Source organism: Rhineura floridana, chromosome 8 (genome assembly GCF_030035675.1).
Source record: "Rhineura floridana isolate rRhiFlo1 chromosome 8, rRhiFlo1.hap2, whole genome shotgun sequence".
NCBI lineage: Eukaryota > Metazoa > Chordata > Lepidosauria > Squamata > Rhineuridae > Rhineura > Rhineura floridana.
The window spans coordinates 72,211,376-72,228,868 of NC_084487.1; the positions used below are offsets into that span (position 1 = coordinate 72,211,376).

Here is a 17,493-nt window from a genome sequence, read left to right on the forward strand (position 1 = left end):
CTGGCCCGGAAACAAATCGGCAACCAGTGCAAACGGGCCAGAACAGGTGTAATATGTGAGGACCGCTTGGTCCTCGTCAGTAGTCTGGCTGCTGCGTTTTGCACTAGCTGCAGCTTCCGAACCGTCTTCAAGGGCAGCCCCACGTAGAGTGCATTACAGTAATCCAATCTAGAGGTCACTAGAGCATGAACAACTGAGGCGAGGTCATCACCGCCAAGATAGGGGCGTAGTTGGGCTACCAAACGAAGATGGTAAAACGCATTCCGAGCCACCGAGGCTACCTGAGCCTCGAGTGACAAGGAAGGGTCGAAAAGAACCCCCAGACTACGAACCTTTGCAAACATTTGCAAAGAATTGGTTATATGCCCAGCTATAATTACCATACACCCCTTATGTATGGATCTGTTCCCCTTATAGGCTCTGCAAGAACATTCCCAATGTAGTCACTCTAACCACAGGGAGGCAAGACAAGAGAATCACAACACTATTTCAAACACATTTCACCTTTTGGAACTGTAGTGGAGAATTGGGCTGAAAACAACAGAATGAAATTCAACAGGGACAGATGCAAAGTGCTACACTTAGGAAAAAGAAACCAAATGCACAGTTATAAATTTTGTTGTTTTAAAGTTTTAAATTGTGTTTTAAATTGTTTTTAAAAGATGTATTTTAAATTGTATTTGTTTTTAGTTATTGTAAACCGCCCATAGAGCTTCGGCTATGGGGCGGTATACAAGTTTAATAAATAAATAAATAAATAAGATGGAGGATACTTGGCTCAGCAATACAACATGTGAGAAGGATCTTGGAATTGTCATTGATCACAAGCTGAATATGAGCCAAGAGTGCAATGTGGCTGCAAAAAAGGTATATGCTATATTAATGCTATATTAGGCTGCATTAACAGAAGTATAGTGCGCGCCCGCACACACACACACCGGGGCCCAGAGCAAGCTGATGCCCAAGGGCCCTGGCATGCCTGGAGCGAGTCCTGATGGTTTCTAAGAAATAAAATTGACTGAAGCAGAAAAATCCCATGTTTACATCCCTGGATAAAAATATGACAATAAATTAAAAAGTAGCAATATGTTGAACTTTCATGACACCAGCCATCAGTTGTCTGAGGTAGCCCTGGTGCTCTCACTCTGCCTAACGCTAAGGTCGGCCCAACCGGCTTGGCCAGTTCCTATAATGCTAGAGGCAGAGTGAGGAAAAGATGCTTGAAATTGACAGACAAATGGTCAAGGAATACCTACCCACTTTGAACAAGTTCAAATCTTCATGGCCCAATAAACTGCATCCTAGAGTATTGAAAGAAGTGGCTGAAGAACTCTTGGAACCACTGTCTGTTATCATTGCAAAATCGTGGAGGATGGGTGAAGAGACAGATGACTGGAGGAGGGCTAATGTTATCCCTATCTTCAAACAGGGCAAAAGGGAGGAACCTGGGAACTATATACCAGTCAGTCTGACATCAATCCCTGAGAAAACTCTGGAGCAGATTATAAAGTGGTCAATCTGTAAATACCTTGAAAACAGTTCATGACTGTTTACCAGAAGGCAATATGATTACTAGAAGCCAACATGGATTTATCAAGAACAAATCTTGCCAGACTAATCTTATGTCATTTTTTCAGTGGGTAACCTCCCTGGTAGATTGTGGGAAAAATATATCTCGACTTCAGCAAAGCTTTTGACAAAGTGCCACATGATATTCTGATCAAGATAGCTGAATATGGGCTGGATAGAACAACTATCAGGTGGATCCACAGCTGCCTCCAGAATCATACTCAAAGAGTGCTTATCAATGATTCCTTCTCAAACTGGGGGGAGATAACGAGCAGGGTATTGCAGGGCTCAGTCCTGGGCCCAGTGCTCTTCAACATTTTTATTAATGACTTGGATGAGGACATGCAGGGAATGCTTATCAAATTTGCAGATGATACAAAATTGGGAGAGATAGCTAATACCTTGGAAGACAGAAACAAAATTCAAAGGGATCTTGATAGGCTGGAGCATTGGGCTGAAAACAACAAAATGAAATTTAACAGGGATAAGTGCAAAGTTCTACACTTAGGGTGGGAAAAACCAAATGCAGAGTTATAAAATGGGGGATACGTGGCTCAGCAATACTACATGCGAGAAGGGTCTTGGGATTGTTGTTGATCTCAAACTGAATATGAGCCAACAGTGCAATGCTGCTGCAAAAAAGGCAAATGCTATATTAGGCTGCATTAACAAAAGTATAGTTTCCAAATTGCATGAAGTATTAGTTCCCCTCTATTCAGCAATGGTTAGGTCTCATCTTGAGTACTGGGACCAGATCTGGACACCTCATTTTAAGAAAGATGGAGACACTGGAATGGGTTCAGAGGAGAGCAACAAGGATGATCAGGGGACTGGAAACAAAGACCTATGAGAGAGTGAAAGAACTGGGCATGTTTAGCCTGGAGAAGAAAAGACCCAGGCAACATATGATAGCACTGTTCAAGTACTTGAAAGGTTGTCACACAGAGGAGGGCCAGGATCTCTTCTTGATCATCCCAGAGTGCAGGACACAGAATGATGGGCTCAAGTTACAGGAAGGCAGATTTCAGCTGAACATCAGGAAACATTTGCTAACTGCTAGAGCGGTATGACAATGGTGACAATTACTTAGGGAGGACTCTCCAACATTGGAGGCCTTCAACAGGCAGCTGGACAGCCACCTGTCAGGTATGCTTTAAGCTGGATTCCTGCATCGAGCAGGGGGTTGGCCTGGATGGCCTTATAGTCCCCTTCCAACTCTACAATTCTATGATGGCCATTGCCTGAGCAACTCTAAAGAATGGAACTGTTCGTGGATCTCGGTATGCGTGTGCGTGGTGGTGGTGATGGAGGGGTGTGTGTGCGTGGGAAGACCCAGCTGTGACAACTGAAGGGGAGAGATGGTCCCTAAGCTTTTCTATTACTGCTGCTTCCCCCTCCAGCCTCTTTATAGTCATTCTCCCTCTCCTCCATCCTCACTGCTCTTCCATCCCTAGGCGATGCCTGTCCATCCGCCCCCCAGTACCGCCCTTCCGCCGGTAGCAAACGCTGTCGGCCGAACGTTTCCCTTGTCGCTGTTGCACATGCGTGCTTTCCCCAAGCATGCTCATTAACCAGGAAGGAGGAAAACCTGAGGGGAAGCAAAAACCTGAACAGGGCTAGAGAGAGGTAGAGATCGACGCTCTCCCAATCGCAGGAACGCGCATCATGTGGAGGACAGCAGCCTGCCTTCCCCTCGTGAGCCTCTTACTTCATCTCCAGGCTGCAGGTAAAACGGGGGAGGGGGGCAGAGATAACTGGCCATACTTGGATAGCAGCGGAGCCTCTGGCGGCGGCGGCGGCGGGATTTGAAAAGGTGTTTCTGATCACGTTGAGAGTGAGGGAAAGGAGAAGGGGGTACCTTAATGTGATATATGAAAGCGCCTGTTGTGTGGTAATCGCTCACCTCCTTCGGTGATGGCGGGGTGGTATCCTCGGCGTGTTGACTCTATAAATGCGTTGCAGGAGGCTTTTCGCTGGGAAAGGAGCAAATAGGTGTTGGATCAGCTAAGGACTTTCTCTCCCCTCCCTTTTAGCACGTGCTTTTTGGTGGATAGATTTGGAGAAATAGCGGTTAACTTCATAGATGCAGCCCATCTGTTTTGCGGCTCTGGCGATGTGTCTTGGCTCTGCTGTAAGCTGCGCTGACTTTGCCTGGCTCCTTTTAATCAAATCAGTTATAGCTTTCCCCAGAAGCACAGAGCTGATTCTCTTTTGCCTTCCGAAAGCTTGAGATCCCTCTTTATTTGGTAAAAAGGCTTCTGTCAATACAGTACAGTTAGGAGAGAGGGGGGCTGCCTTCTGGGTTATGCGTGTGTCTGTCTGTGGACATGTTTTCAGGTTTCAGCACCAGGGTCAGCAGCAGCCGGAATAGCTAGAAATGCAAAGCACCGGGCAGAGCAACTGTTGTTGGGGAGATAATTCCAAACCTGTAATATCACGAACCTGCTCCCTGAGCTCTGTTAAAATGAAATACGGTAATTCAAAATAACACCGCATGCAAAAGCTCAGCTGTTGCCCTGCCAGGTAATATAGATCGGGGGTGGTGGTATTTGTGGGCGCGTTTTCTGATTTGTGTAGGAAATCGCACAAGTCATTATTGTGGCGTGATGGAGGCTGCATTTTAAATGTGTGCTCGGTTGTGGGAATAGCATTTTAGGAAAAATGAAATCCGGCTGCGACAGCTGTCTCCCATGCAGTAGCCCTGTAGCTGGGATAATAAATCCCCTCTCTGCTTACCCAGCAAAACCTTTGCTGCTTTCAGAAAACCCTGCAACTAAAGCATTGCAACCTCCATCCCCGCGTGAATAAACATTTTCAATCTTGCCGTCACTTTTAGTCTAGCTATTATTTGCTTGTATTTCTGCAGAGAGAGAGAGAGAGAGAGAGAGATGGTTTAAACAAGATCACCGTCGTCTTCTCTTCCTGATCCCCTTGCCTCTCCACTTAACCTGCAGTTGCCTCCGTTTAAACAGAAAGAAATTACATGGCTAAGGCTGTATTGAAAGGCACTTCTTTTTTAATAGAATTACAGCATCTCCTCATTTCAGCAAACAATGCTGTTAAGTTCTGCAGTGGAAACAGATGTCCTGTCTTCATCAGGGGACTAGTCTTCCAGGCCTTGGGGGAGCCTTGAACCCCCTACATTTTTGGAGCCAGGTCCCAGCAGGGTCCCTATATCGCCAGCATCCTACCAGCCAATCAGCATGAAAGGAGAGTGTGTTAGCCACCAAGAAGAGTTTCCTAATGTGCTTCCTTGTCATTTTTTGCTGATCAGAGCCAATCATAGTGAAAGGAGGTGAGTCAGACACTGAGAAGATTCTTCTCAGTAGCTAATATACTCCCCTTTCATTGGATCCTAAGGATGTCTATTTTTGTGGTAGAAGGTATTAACAAGGATCTCATTCTCAGCCCAGCTGCAAAAAAGAAAAAAAATTAGAGGGGAAGATGTATGGTTTTGTTCCAGCCCAAAGCCAGGAGACCAGGGAGGAGGAGGAGGAAGAGGAAGAAAAATGTTTTTTTGGAGGGGTGAGTGAGTGAGATGGTGTTTCAGCTTTTAATGATTATATATGGTTTTTCTGGCTGTGTTTTGAAGTGACTCTGCTCTCAGCTGGACACACCTCCCTTTCCCCTTGCTGACTTCAGATCCTTCAGGACCGCCCACAGCAAAGTGTTGGGCTGATCACTGTCTCTGCTTGAGCCTACAGCAAAATGTTTCAGTTGGCTACACCTGGAGGGGCAACAGGTTGATCTACCAATCAGTTGCTAAATCTGTCTGAAGCGGATTTTTTTTAAAAAATGCACAAGCTGATCTGATCAGGTTTTATAGTAAAAAGGGGCAGAGTTCAACTAGTGTCGTGTGCCCCCGTTTTAAGAGGTGGAGACACATTGGAACTAGCACAGCAGTAAATGTGTCTCTGCCCTTAGTATGGCAGCCAATAAGGGAAATTCAACAAAAGAATTTACCTTACAGCATGATGATGCTAAAAAAAACCCTGCCTGAATCAGCTAAAACCTCTCTTTTTCTAACATTCTAGGTATATTGGAAAGAGGAGGGGGTGACACTTAGAGATAGTAGAAGGGGTGGAAAAATCCCTTCCTAGAAGGTGGTAAAGTTCAAAAGGTTACAAATTTCTATGCAAAATGAGTGCTTGGCCTGCTTAGAGGGTGTGAATTCCTTCATTAGGAAGAAAAAAACAGGCCTTGTCTTAATGCAGCAGCAAAAAAGCCCCCAGAGTGTGTGTGGGAACCCTGTGCACCTAGCAATTTAATAAAAGTTTGTATTTTTCTTTATTGCTGGAGGGCTTTCTGAGACAGTTACACAGGCCCAATGAGTGTCAATTGCAAGCAAGCCTTGATTAGTTCCTTCTTTTAAAAAGCCAAGACAAGTAGTAGAGACTGAGAATTCTGTAACTGCAGAAGAGACAGTGAATCCTGAGGATAGCATCCCATCTCCATCATCAAGCAGTTTGGTAGCAGCAGGAGATAATGTAGACACTAAATTCAGTAATTCAAGCCATATCTCTGACAGTCAAATAGCGGCAGTGATAGAGAAGCAGAAAGCAGTATTCAAGCCTGGCCAGATAATTTTATAATCTTAGAAGGCTGTATAATCTTAGAAGGGGGCGTGGCTGTGACAATTATGAAGGGACCCTGCACTTCTGAATTTGCCACTACACTACAGCTCTTCATAAGCTTCACTCTTGGTTTGTCTGAGTGATCGTATATGGCTACAACTTGGTGGTGTGGGGAAAGATGTTAAGTACCCAAGGGGTTTGTTTTGAACAATCTAAGGAAGAAAATTCTTGTGGATTCAATGCATCACTAATAATAGGCTTGCACTGATTTGGAATGAGGGAGCCCACCCCCAGCCTGCCACATCTGTTGATAACTTCATTACACGTTTCCTTGTTGCATAAAACTCAGGTGTTTAAGTGTGCCACTCTTGCATGCCTACGTAGAATAAATACTGTTGAGTTCAATGAGAGTTACTCTTATAAAACTGCAGCTTAATTCATCTGTCTATCCATGCTACTATGCTGGTATGGTGTACCTTCTTTTACTCCTGCTAGTTTCATGCAGCACTTGAGAATCAATATATCAGAATATATTTACAGTTGCCATTTTCAAGTTGCATATCTACATGTGTTTATTTTTAATAAATTTTAGTAGCTAAAAAAAATACTTTGGAGGCCATCTTGGAGGCTAATCTTTAGAATAAGACCTGTGACGTTCAACCAAGAAGAGGGCAGGGTTGACATTGCATGACTATGTAATTACAACTGGCTCTGCTCCCAACATTAGCATGCTCTCTGTCCTCCCAATGCCTGTGCATTCAGTGGACCATGGGAAGGAGAGCCTGTGTGTGTTCAGCTGTGCACATGTAGGCTCTCCACTCAATCTGGAACCTTGCAGGTATGAGGTTTCCAATCACGTGGAGAGCCTATGCAAATAGGCACATAGGCTTTCCTTTCTAGTGGTCTGCTAAATACATTGACACGGGGGTATTAGGGATGTGTCTCTTGGGCAGTCCTACCTCTCTCATGAGCAGTCCCACCTACACATGTAGAATGTCTGTGTGTAGGTGTAACAAGTGAACATCCATTAGGATCTGTGCAGCTCACTCCCATTGAAATGCAGTCCTGTGATTTCACTGGGACTTAGTCATGCATAAGTATGCTTAGGAATGCGGCCTTACCTTCGGGTGTGATACGAAGCACATTTTGTTGATGTAAATTTCAAATAAATGGGTTTAGGATCACAATCTATTAGTTCTCACTGAGGACATAAACCTGTGTCTAGGGCAGCTGTACTGCTTCAGAGAATCTGCAGTTGGAGGCTCTCACACAACTCAATTCTTCTCCATTAAAAAAACAAAAACTTGCACATAGAAAACTAGGTGTCAGGGAGAGTTGTAGCCTAGCTTTCTTTATGACATAATACTTTTTAAAGTTAGGGGATTTTAAAAAATGGAGTAATGTTCAGTCATGAGAGTCCCCACATACTGTCTAAAATTGAGCCACCCTGAAACATAGCTTTTTGTATGATGAGCTTCCTGATACTGTTTTTGTAATAAATCTAACAGCATGATTGCTGGATCTGTCCCATATGACAAAAGAGGAATTGGTCTTCCGGCCAACAACACTGTGAAATTCATCTAATCACGGTCTACTCGGGTCCTGCTTGCGGGCTTCCCCCAGGCACCTGGTTGGCCACTGTGAGAACAGGATGCTGGACTAGATGGGCCACTGGCCTGATCCAGCAGGCTCTTCTTATGTTCTTATGTACAGTTATGAATAATAAATAGTGGTTTTGTGTCATGTACCCATCTGTAGGTGTTGTAAAATGCATTGCATTTAGTGCTGCTGTGGGTCTTAAATTATGTCCTCTCTGTGAGCTGTGCCTGAAACTACTCAGCTTTTCAATATGGCTCCCACCCAAAGTTCACAGTACAAAGGAACAGTACAAAGGAACAGTACATTTCAGTGTGGCATTAATGATAACCAACATATTAATAAAATCCACAGCATACACTGTTAGGGGGGGAAATAGGTTTTTAGACTATGGTTAGATGAACTCTACAATGCCATTGGCCAGAAGGCTGATTCATCTTTTGTTGCATGGAGAGATCCAAGAATTCTATTGTTGGTTTGTTGCAACATCAGTATCAGGAAGCTCATCAACACAAAGTGAGTGTGTTTTGGATTTCAAAGAAACAATTGACTATGCCCTTAAAACACACATTGTTCAGGTGTAGAGGATGCCCTGTATAAGTGAAAGGCATGCACTGACAATGTCTGGCAAAATAAAAATAACATCCCACAATGCCAAAACATCCACATTAGAGTATTTGCTTACATTAGAATACTTATTTAAAGAAGATGACTGCAATCCAGCACAGTTAAGAGGACTTAAGACCACTGAAATGAATGGGCATAAGCTGCCTAACTCTGTTGGATTGTAGCCAATGAATCACATCTATTGTGCACATCTAACTATCTGCTTTACTGAATCTTGTGCAAGTTTGAGCAACTGGGGAAAGTTTTCAGTGTTTACTCAGCATCCCAAGGAGTCAAACCACTCTGTCCCCCATTTGAATGCAGTCATCACAAGAAGAAGATTGAATAAGTTGATCTCCAGTAAACCTCTAAAATATATCTGGTTACCTTTATGCTATCAGTAATAATGTCATGCCGAAAAATTCTCCTTTTTTTTTACCATTCTCCATCAATTAACAAGAAAAGAAATTGCATTTGAAAATTATGAAAGGGGAGGGGGAATTTCTGTGACATTTTCATGGGTGGGATACAGGGCTTACCTTAGTTTTGACTTGGTAAAAAGGGGGTTATGAGTGTTCTCTCATTCTAAAAATAGTCTCTCCAATGGCCTGCACCCCGGAACAAAGGAAGCTGCCTTATATGGAGTCAGACCATTGGTCTATCTAGCTCAGTATTATCTACACCAGTGTTTCTCAACTGGTGTGCCTCCAGATGTTGTTGGACCACAATTCCCATCTTTCCTGACCATTGGCAATGCTGGCTGAGGCTGATGGGAGTTGTGGTCCAACAACATCTGGAGGCACACCGGTTGAGAAACACTGGTCTACACTGACTGACAGCAGCTCTTCAGGATTTCAGACACAAGTCTTTTCCTGGGAATCAGTGCCTGGGATTGAACCTGGGACCTTTTGCATGAGAAGCAGATTCTCTGCCGCTGGGCTATGGCCCGTCCTCAGATGACTGTGCTTCCTAAAAGCCCTATGATGTCCTAGGCTGAGCTTTTCTTAAATGCAGGGAGGCTACCTACCGGGTGCCTGGCAGCTGTGCTTTTGGGGGGGGGGAGTGTATTTTTTTAAAAAGAAATTGGTGCAGAAAGATTTTTTAAAAAAGACTTCCCTTTAAAACAAAATCATTAAGTGCACTGTCCTTAGATGCTCAGCAGCCACCTTCCCAGAAACTCAGCCTTAAAATGAAGCAGAGAATAATAAAATGCATTATCTCAAAAGAAGAGCTTGTCACCATGGAGGTGGACTGTCAATGTCATCCGACCACATTATACAACAATGTACTTTCCTACTGTAGAATTATTTTACTGTGGAATAAAGGAATTGAGCTACTGTGTACTATGTAAGTCTACTATGCATATGAAAAGGATATTTAGAATGAGCATCACAAATTCTGCTTTGAAATCTTTCCAGCTATTATCCCTTAAATTTGTTCTGCTACGGAAGGTTCCCTGCTGAAATTTTATTAGGACAGAATCTCTGCTAGGAGAATGGAGACCATAACCTTTTTTTTCTTTATGAAAGCTCAGCAGACATATTACAAAGTTATTTTTTGGTTTCAGAAGAAACTAGTTGGGGAGAAATTATCTTGGTAGTTCTGCATCTAGCAATTCTAATATTATTACAGTGAAAAATACCTTGCAATATGTATGATGAAATAATATTGGTGGGGAAGATTCTGATCTTGGTAATATGTGGTCTGAAAATATTTACTCTTACTTTAGAAATGTGGTGAAGTGGTTGCATAATAAAAATGTCAAAGCATAGCTATATTTAAGCATGCCCCCTACCATACCCCTGCTGAAAATACAAGCAGTGGCATATTGAAATTTGGCTTTGTACATGTGGCAAAACAATCAAATGAGCACTTCGCCATGCAAGTGACCTGTATTTATCACCTGACATTTATAGCTCTCCTTTCTTCTATCATGAAACCCAAGGTTCCCTGGCCTAGTCACCCACCTAGGCACTGATTGGACCCAGACCTTATTAGCTTCAGCAAGGTGCTGGCTTAACGAGTCTTCACACCATACCTGTCAGCACCACTGTAAGCTTGGAACATAGGAAGCCTGGGTTCCAGTTTCACACATGCCACAGATCTTAGCCTGACCTCAAGCAAGTCATTATCTGTAAGATGAGAATAGTGATGAGCTAACCCAGAGTGGTGTGAAGGCCAAGAAAGGTAGTCTTTTGCTTCTCTTGGATATTTCCCCAATGTATTGGCAGGGGGCTAAACTGCATCACTGTCCATGAATGCTGCTGAATACACCTCCACAGCATCCCATATCTTCAAGAATGTATGCATAGTGATGCCAGTGTATGCCAAATGTATGCCAAAAAAGGCTATAGGGCCAGATAGGGCTAGCCTTCGAGTATAACCTTTTCTTGGGCACTTTGGAGGCCTAGGTGTGAGATGCTGACATTTTATTAATAAATCTTTTTTTTCTCTCCCATTGAACTTCCTGTAGTCATGAAAAGCATGAATCTGGCCTTCTTTTTAATGATGGGGATATATCTGTACTCATGGACTATTTGTTCACTTGAATTTGTTCACATCTATCCCTATCTAAAATGCCTTTGTCCACCATAATGACTGGTTCTTCTGAGAAAGAAGACCAGAGGAATACTTTGGGAGATTTCTTTTAAAATATTTGTACCCCACCTTTTTCATCTACCAAGATCCCCAAGGGATTAAGAACAATATAAAACACAACCAGTGAAACATAAGGTAAATATCTATAAAAACATGAATTTCCTATGCAGTATAATGCTGCCCTGGGCTCCTCCTGGGAGGAAGGGTGGGGCATAAATCTAATAAATAAATAATAAAATAAAAACAATACAATCACCACATGCAACAGTAGACTACAAGAAATCTAGAAGACTAACTTTAATTATCAGTTTATTCCCAATGCCCTCTGAAACAACTGATTTTTAAATGTTATCTGAACACCAATATGAGTCTAAGAGAACTTCCATCAGTGGTGGTGGGTGGTTCTGCATTCTAGGTACCATTCGGAGCTTGGAAAAGTTACTTTTTTGAACTATAACTCCCATCAGCCCAATCCAGTGGCCATGCTGGCTAGGGCTGATGGGAGTTGTAGTTCAAAAAAGTAACTTTTCCAAGCTCTGCCATTCCTGGAAAGCCCTCGTTCTATGTAGCCACACACCACACATCAGATGCTGGGAGCACATGGGGCACGGTTTCTGAAGATGACATGTGTGAATGAGAGAGAACAAGAGCAGAAAAATATGATATATTGGCACAGTTTAAAAGGAAAGGCCATCACTCAGTGAGCATCTGCTTTACATGCAGAAAGCCAGTCCCCAACATCTCCAGGTATGGCTGGGAATGTCCCCTATCTGAAATGCTAGAGAGCTGCTGCCAGTCATTGTGGACAGCACTGAAGCAGATGAGCCAATGGTCTGAGTCAGCAGAAGACAGCTTTTAAGTTCCTAATAGGAAGGCACATATAGGAGAAGGTGGGCCTTCAAATATCTTCATATGATTTCGGTTAACACCATCTGCCTTGTGAAGAACAAGTGAGAAATCAATTTCTATGCAAAACCAAATATGGTCAATTCAGAAGTAAAGTAGGCCCTCCAGAATATCTAATACTGTATATACGCTTGTTCATGTGAACACAGCCTAAGATGCATGGAAATCAGATTCTGAAGCTCATTCCTTGGGAAGTGAGATTGTCCATTGTTTTCAATGGAGACTCAGGGCTAATACCAAAAGAGACCTTCTGGAAAATGTCCAAGTTTTACACAATATTAAATAAATCAATAATCTGTGTATGAGTGAGTCAGAATAGTGAATGCATTAGGGACCAATCCATCAGCTCTTAATTCACATGAGTGTACCGCAGAAATCCAATTGTCCACAATATCAGATTTCCACTTCACTTATAAGTTGATCATGAAATGCATCTCTGTAGTCAGAAGTGGGGAGCTAAGCTAAGCCCTGTTTGGTTCCGAGCCCTAAAATGCTGCTTTGGTCATGAGTTAGGCACATATAAGTTATTCATTCCCAGCAGCTTCTGTCAGTTTTTTGCTGAAAACTGTATTGAGCAGTATCTCATTCTACCACAATGTTTGTTTTAAATGCCTTTTTAATATGACAAATCAAGGGACAGCTTTGTTATGGAGGCAATGGATTTAGAAAAAAATACAGGCAATCAGTCTGTTGTTCCTGGCATGTGACCTCCCCAGTCATCTGAGATGAATTTGTTAAGTAGATATTACAAATGCAAGGGATGCTGGCTCCAGATGGCTCTATATTCAGTTGGACCCTGAGCATCGTTTGAAAGCTTACTTTTGGTAAATATGTTCTGTGCTTTGGTTTGTTCAATTGGGTATGGAGATGTAATTAAAGCAAGCTATTTGTCTGAACAGTTTTTGGCAGAGCTGTCCATGGAATCAGATGTGTGCATTTGGTTATGGGGTTTGAGATGGAGAGAATCATAGAATCGTAGAGTTGGAAGGGGCCTATAAAGCCATCGAGTCCAACCTCCTGCTCAATGCAGGAATCCAACTTAAAGCATACCAAAGAGGTGGCTGTTCAGCTGCCTCTTGAAGGCTTCCAGTGTTGGAGAGACCACCACCTCCCTAGGTAATTGGTTCCATTGTTGTATCGCTCTAACAGTTAGGAAGTTGTTCCTGATGTTCATTTGAAATCTGGCTTCCTGCAACTTGAGCCCATTATTCCGTGTCGTGCACTCTGGGATGATCAAGAAGAGATCCTGGCCCTCTTCTGTGTGGCAACCTTTCAAATACTTGAAGTATCTCCCCTCAGTCTTCTCTTCTCATGGTTAAACATGCCCAATTATTTCAGTCTCTGCTCATAGGGCTTTGTTTCTAGTCCTCCTCTGATCATCCTTGTTGCTCTTCTCTGAACTTGTTCCAATTTGACTGCATCCTTCTTAGTGTGCGGTGTCCAGAACTGGATGCAGTACTCAAGATGAGGCCTAACCAGTGTCGAATAGAGGGGAACCAATACGTCACACAATTTGGAAACTATGCTTCTGTTAATGCAGCCTAAAATAGTATTTGCCTTTTTTGCAGCCACATCACACTGTTGGCTCATATTAAGCTTGTGATCAACAACAATCCCAAGACCCTTTTCGCATGTAGTATTGCTGAGCCAAGTATCCCCCATCTTATAACTGTGCATTTGGTTTCTTTTTCCTAGGTTTAGAACACACTGCTTATCTCTTGAGGTAGAAACACACTTGCAGTTATGCTGGTTCCAATGCATCTCCACCTTTGTATTGTGAATCCGGAGACACACATCAGTAAAACTCCACCCCTTTTTACTAAAAATCTGGGATTTTAGAGATCGGATGCATTTCCTTTTAAAGCAGCTTCACATGGAGTTCAAACTGCTTGGCTAGAGGTGGGAGGCAAGCGGCTTCCTCCGAGCACTGAGGAAAGAAGAAGAAAGTGGGAGAAAAGAGACTGGGGCTAGAGGTGCCTCCCACTTGCCGCACAGCTCCCATCAATCAGGAAGGGGGCAGGGGGAGCCATGGGGGAGGGGGGACAATGGCTGTCTTCTAGTGATGAGCAAGAAATTTGATTCAGTTTGCATTTCAAGCCAAATCTATCAGATTTGCCTTTTCTGTAACAAAGTGAGACCTGAAACACACCCACCCTTCCAGATTTGCACTTGATCAAATTTTGCAAGACAGTTCGCTCAACCAATGTGTGCAAAAATGCACATATAAGGGGAAAGTGTGCATAAAAATGAATATCTGAGTGTAAACAACATATACAGATGCATTATATGATAAGAAATTGCTTGCAAAAATGGGTCAGTCAAAACTGCCAGAAAAATGTGTTTATAAGGAGAAATTTGCATTAGAATGCTGGAGAATTTTCATGAGGCTTTTAAATAAAAAATTGCAAATTGCCGCAGAAATGTGGAGAACTGAATTTAAGATTGGAAAAAGGAGAAACTGAGCGAACCGAAACTGACAGATCTTTCCATCCTTTCTACCTGCACACCAGTTCTCTCTTGGAGGCTCCTGTTTGCTTTCTATTTCCCTTGGAAACTCTAAAACCGTCTCACCTCCTCAGCTGCCATCTTTTTTACTGTGAAACCTTTAGAGAAGAGAGCATCTAGCCATAAGCTATAACCGCAACAGAGCATTGCTCTTCTCCTTTCACTTAAAAGTGAGATCGAGGGACATTCAAATGACACAAGCGAGTAACTGCAAGGGAGGAGGGGGAAAGGAGGGGAGAAGAGAGAAAAGAGTCGGCTGTCTTGTTGATTTCAGAACGGTCATCATCACCCTGCTCGGTCCGCTGGTGTGCACATGGAGTCAATATGATAAAAAATGAATGGAAAAATAAAGAGGTGTACAGCTAGGTGCAGGTTCCTTTCAAACTGCACCCAGACAAAATGGTCTTACTGCTTTTTAAGGACATGAGCGTCTGCGTAGCTTTGTATTGTTTCCTCTGTCTTCAACTACAGGCAGATAAAATAATACAAGTAGAAGTAATTCTAAGTAGTCTTTAGAATAACTTCCCCAAAGTGACCCTGCTGGCACCAGGATGGTTGTTTATCTTTTTGTTACCAAGTGAAGATCTTTATATTTATCTGGGTCTTATAGTTACTATTTGTATTTTTACCCTCCCTGGCTGTGGGTTTCTATGGTTTTAAGAACTACCTCTGTTTTCAGTGTTCTGCTCCTTATATTTTACTACTCGTGACAGTTACTTTAATTGATTGTTTTGATTGTGAGCTGCCAAACAACCCCTCTTTGGGGCTGAATATAAGCACAGTAGATAAACAGTAGATAAACAAATACCTCAAGCCTTCCACATGTTGTTGAACTCCAACTCCCATAAGGTCCAGTCAGCACGGTCAGGGATGATGGGAGTTCTAGTCCAACAACATCTTGAGAGCCGCAGGTTTCCCATTCCTGTCTTTAACCACAGTGGTAGGTGATATGATAATGATACTCATCACTGCATGCATGCTTTTAAAAATAAAAATGGCAGTAGTACAATATTATTGAACCTGATCCAGTCCTGGCCTTACTGAATATATTATGAGATGTGGCAATGATGTCTCAGCCTTATAAAAAATTGCTTATTCTGGTGGCAGCGCAATTGGAAGTAGTGCAGCACTGGGATGATGCAGAGAACATGTCCCTGTGGGGCTGGTACACTAGAGTAGGGTATTGGCCTTACATAAGGGATGGGGAAACTTTGGCTGTGACAGAAGGTCTTGGACATGGGAATCTAGATCCACAACAGGACAGGATGAGCTTGGAATGTTAGTCTTCTCTGTCTGTTAGTGGGAGCAATAATGATCTTCCTTGCAGGATCTGTGTGAGATTATGGATGCAATCTGATGCAACCTTAGGAATATAGGAAGCTGCCTTATACTGGGTCAGACCCTTGGTCCATCTAGCTCAGTATTGCTTGCACTGACTGGCAGCAGCTCTCCAGGTTTTTAGGCAGAAGTCTCATCCAGCCCTACCTGGAGACAGAGATGCAGGAGATTGAGCTTGGGACCTTCTGCATGAGAGGCAGATGGTCTATCACTGAGCTACAGGCAGAGCTTGGAAAAGTTACTTTTTTGAACTACAACTCCCATCAGCCCAATCCAGTGGCCTTGCTGGCCGGGGCTGATGGGAGTTGTAGTTCAAAAAAGTAACTTTTCCAAGCTCTGGAGCCTACAGCCCTTCTATACTTGCTAATTGAACTCAGCAGGGCTTGTTCCTGAGGAAACATGCTTAGGATCATGCTGCACATGAGATAAATATTGTAACACACTTTGTACAATGACAGGGCTAAAGAAGTTGGCCATCAATGCATGCTTTTATATGTGTGGAAGTTTGTTTAAAATCAAAATTACATGCACAGTTAAAATTGTAGCCATTACTAGTACAGCTCTTAAGAGGTTAACTAATTAACTGTTTTAGTTTTTTTGGTTTTTTCACTTGCTTTTTATATGATTAATCAAATTAATTAAATATGTCTGCATGTGGTCAGGACCTCAGTATGTGCCTTGTTGCAATATTGAAGGAAGGGCATAGAAACTAGCAGTTTCAAAAATAAAAATTAGCATTCCTTATTAGGAAGAAATTACACCTTTAATGTTTTCCTTTTTTTCCTTAGTTCAATAGCATACTAGGACAAAAATATCCTCAAAAAGATGAACAACATCATGAACTCTTACCAGTTAAATTTGCCTCCCACTGTCAACTAATACTTACAGAGCAATCCAACTCAGGGGAAGCTGGCATAAATTGTACTGGAGCAAGAGAAGCCTGCATAAAGTTCCACCGCATCCAGTTGCCATCCAGTTGGCTGAACACCAGCTCACCCAGGAGCTGCATGCAGGGACCAGAAAGTAAAAGCCTGCTCTCCCAAATACCCCTGTCAGAGATACTGACTTCTATTGCAATTATTTTCTTAGACCTACTTTTTCCTAGTGTAACTTTTGCCTGGATTGGGACCTGCAGGAGTGCTCCGAACAAGAGTCCCCTCACCTCAGCCCCCCATGATACACCCCCAACAAACCCTTTTTCAGGCTTTACACCAACCTATGCGGGTTCCACTGCCACCGGACTTGGCTGAACCGTCTGGGTCCTAGCTCAGCTTGGCTGAGGGACTTATACCAGCGTAGCTTGGCTAAGCCATGACCCAATTGGCTCAGCTGGAGATCCGCCACATCCAACTCCCCTCAGCCCAGTGTAAATACAAGTTGGATTGCACCCTTAGTTATTAAGTACATTGAACAGAGTAACAGAAGGGCCATCCTGTTGCCTTAGTAGGAAGTACCATCTGCTGTGAAGAGGTGGAAAGTAGAATGTTGGGTCAATTCAAAGCCTGTACAGAACATCCAATGACACTTTATTGATATGTATAGTTTTTTGTGTTGGGGGGAGAGAGAGGGTGTTAAAAATATGTAAAGCAGAGGTTTGAATGGTAAATCAGACATACGTTGGGAAAAGAATCAGGAAAAGGGACAGTGGTGATAAGAGACAGTCTGCCTTCAGAAAGTCATAGCAAATAATACTTTTTTAAAGACAAAAACTCTTCTTTGGATTTCAGCAGTAAAAGAAAGAAACCCACTCTCAGTTAGAATGACTATAGAAATGTCTAATCACAAAAGGAGTCAATACTCT

General features: G+C 42.8%; 1 protein-coding gene across 1 annotated transcript in view; it reads left to right on the forward strand.

Moving 5' to 3' along the window:
- The first annotated feature begins 3,235 nt into the window (after window positions 1-3,235).
- Window positions 3,236-17,493, forward strand: part of PTPRR (protein tyrosine phosphatase receptor type R) — a 191,062-nt gene continuing 176,804 nt past the window's right edge. The window contains exon 1 of the mRNA XM_061637817.1: window positions 3,236-3,295. The gene's annotated coding sequence lies outside the window, so the exon portion shown is untranslated. The remainder of the gene's footprint in view (window positions 3,296-17,493) is intronic.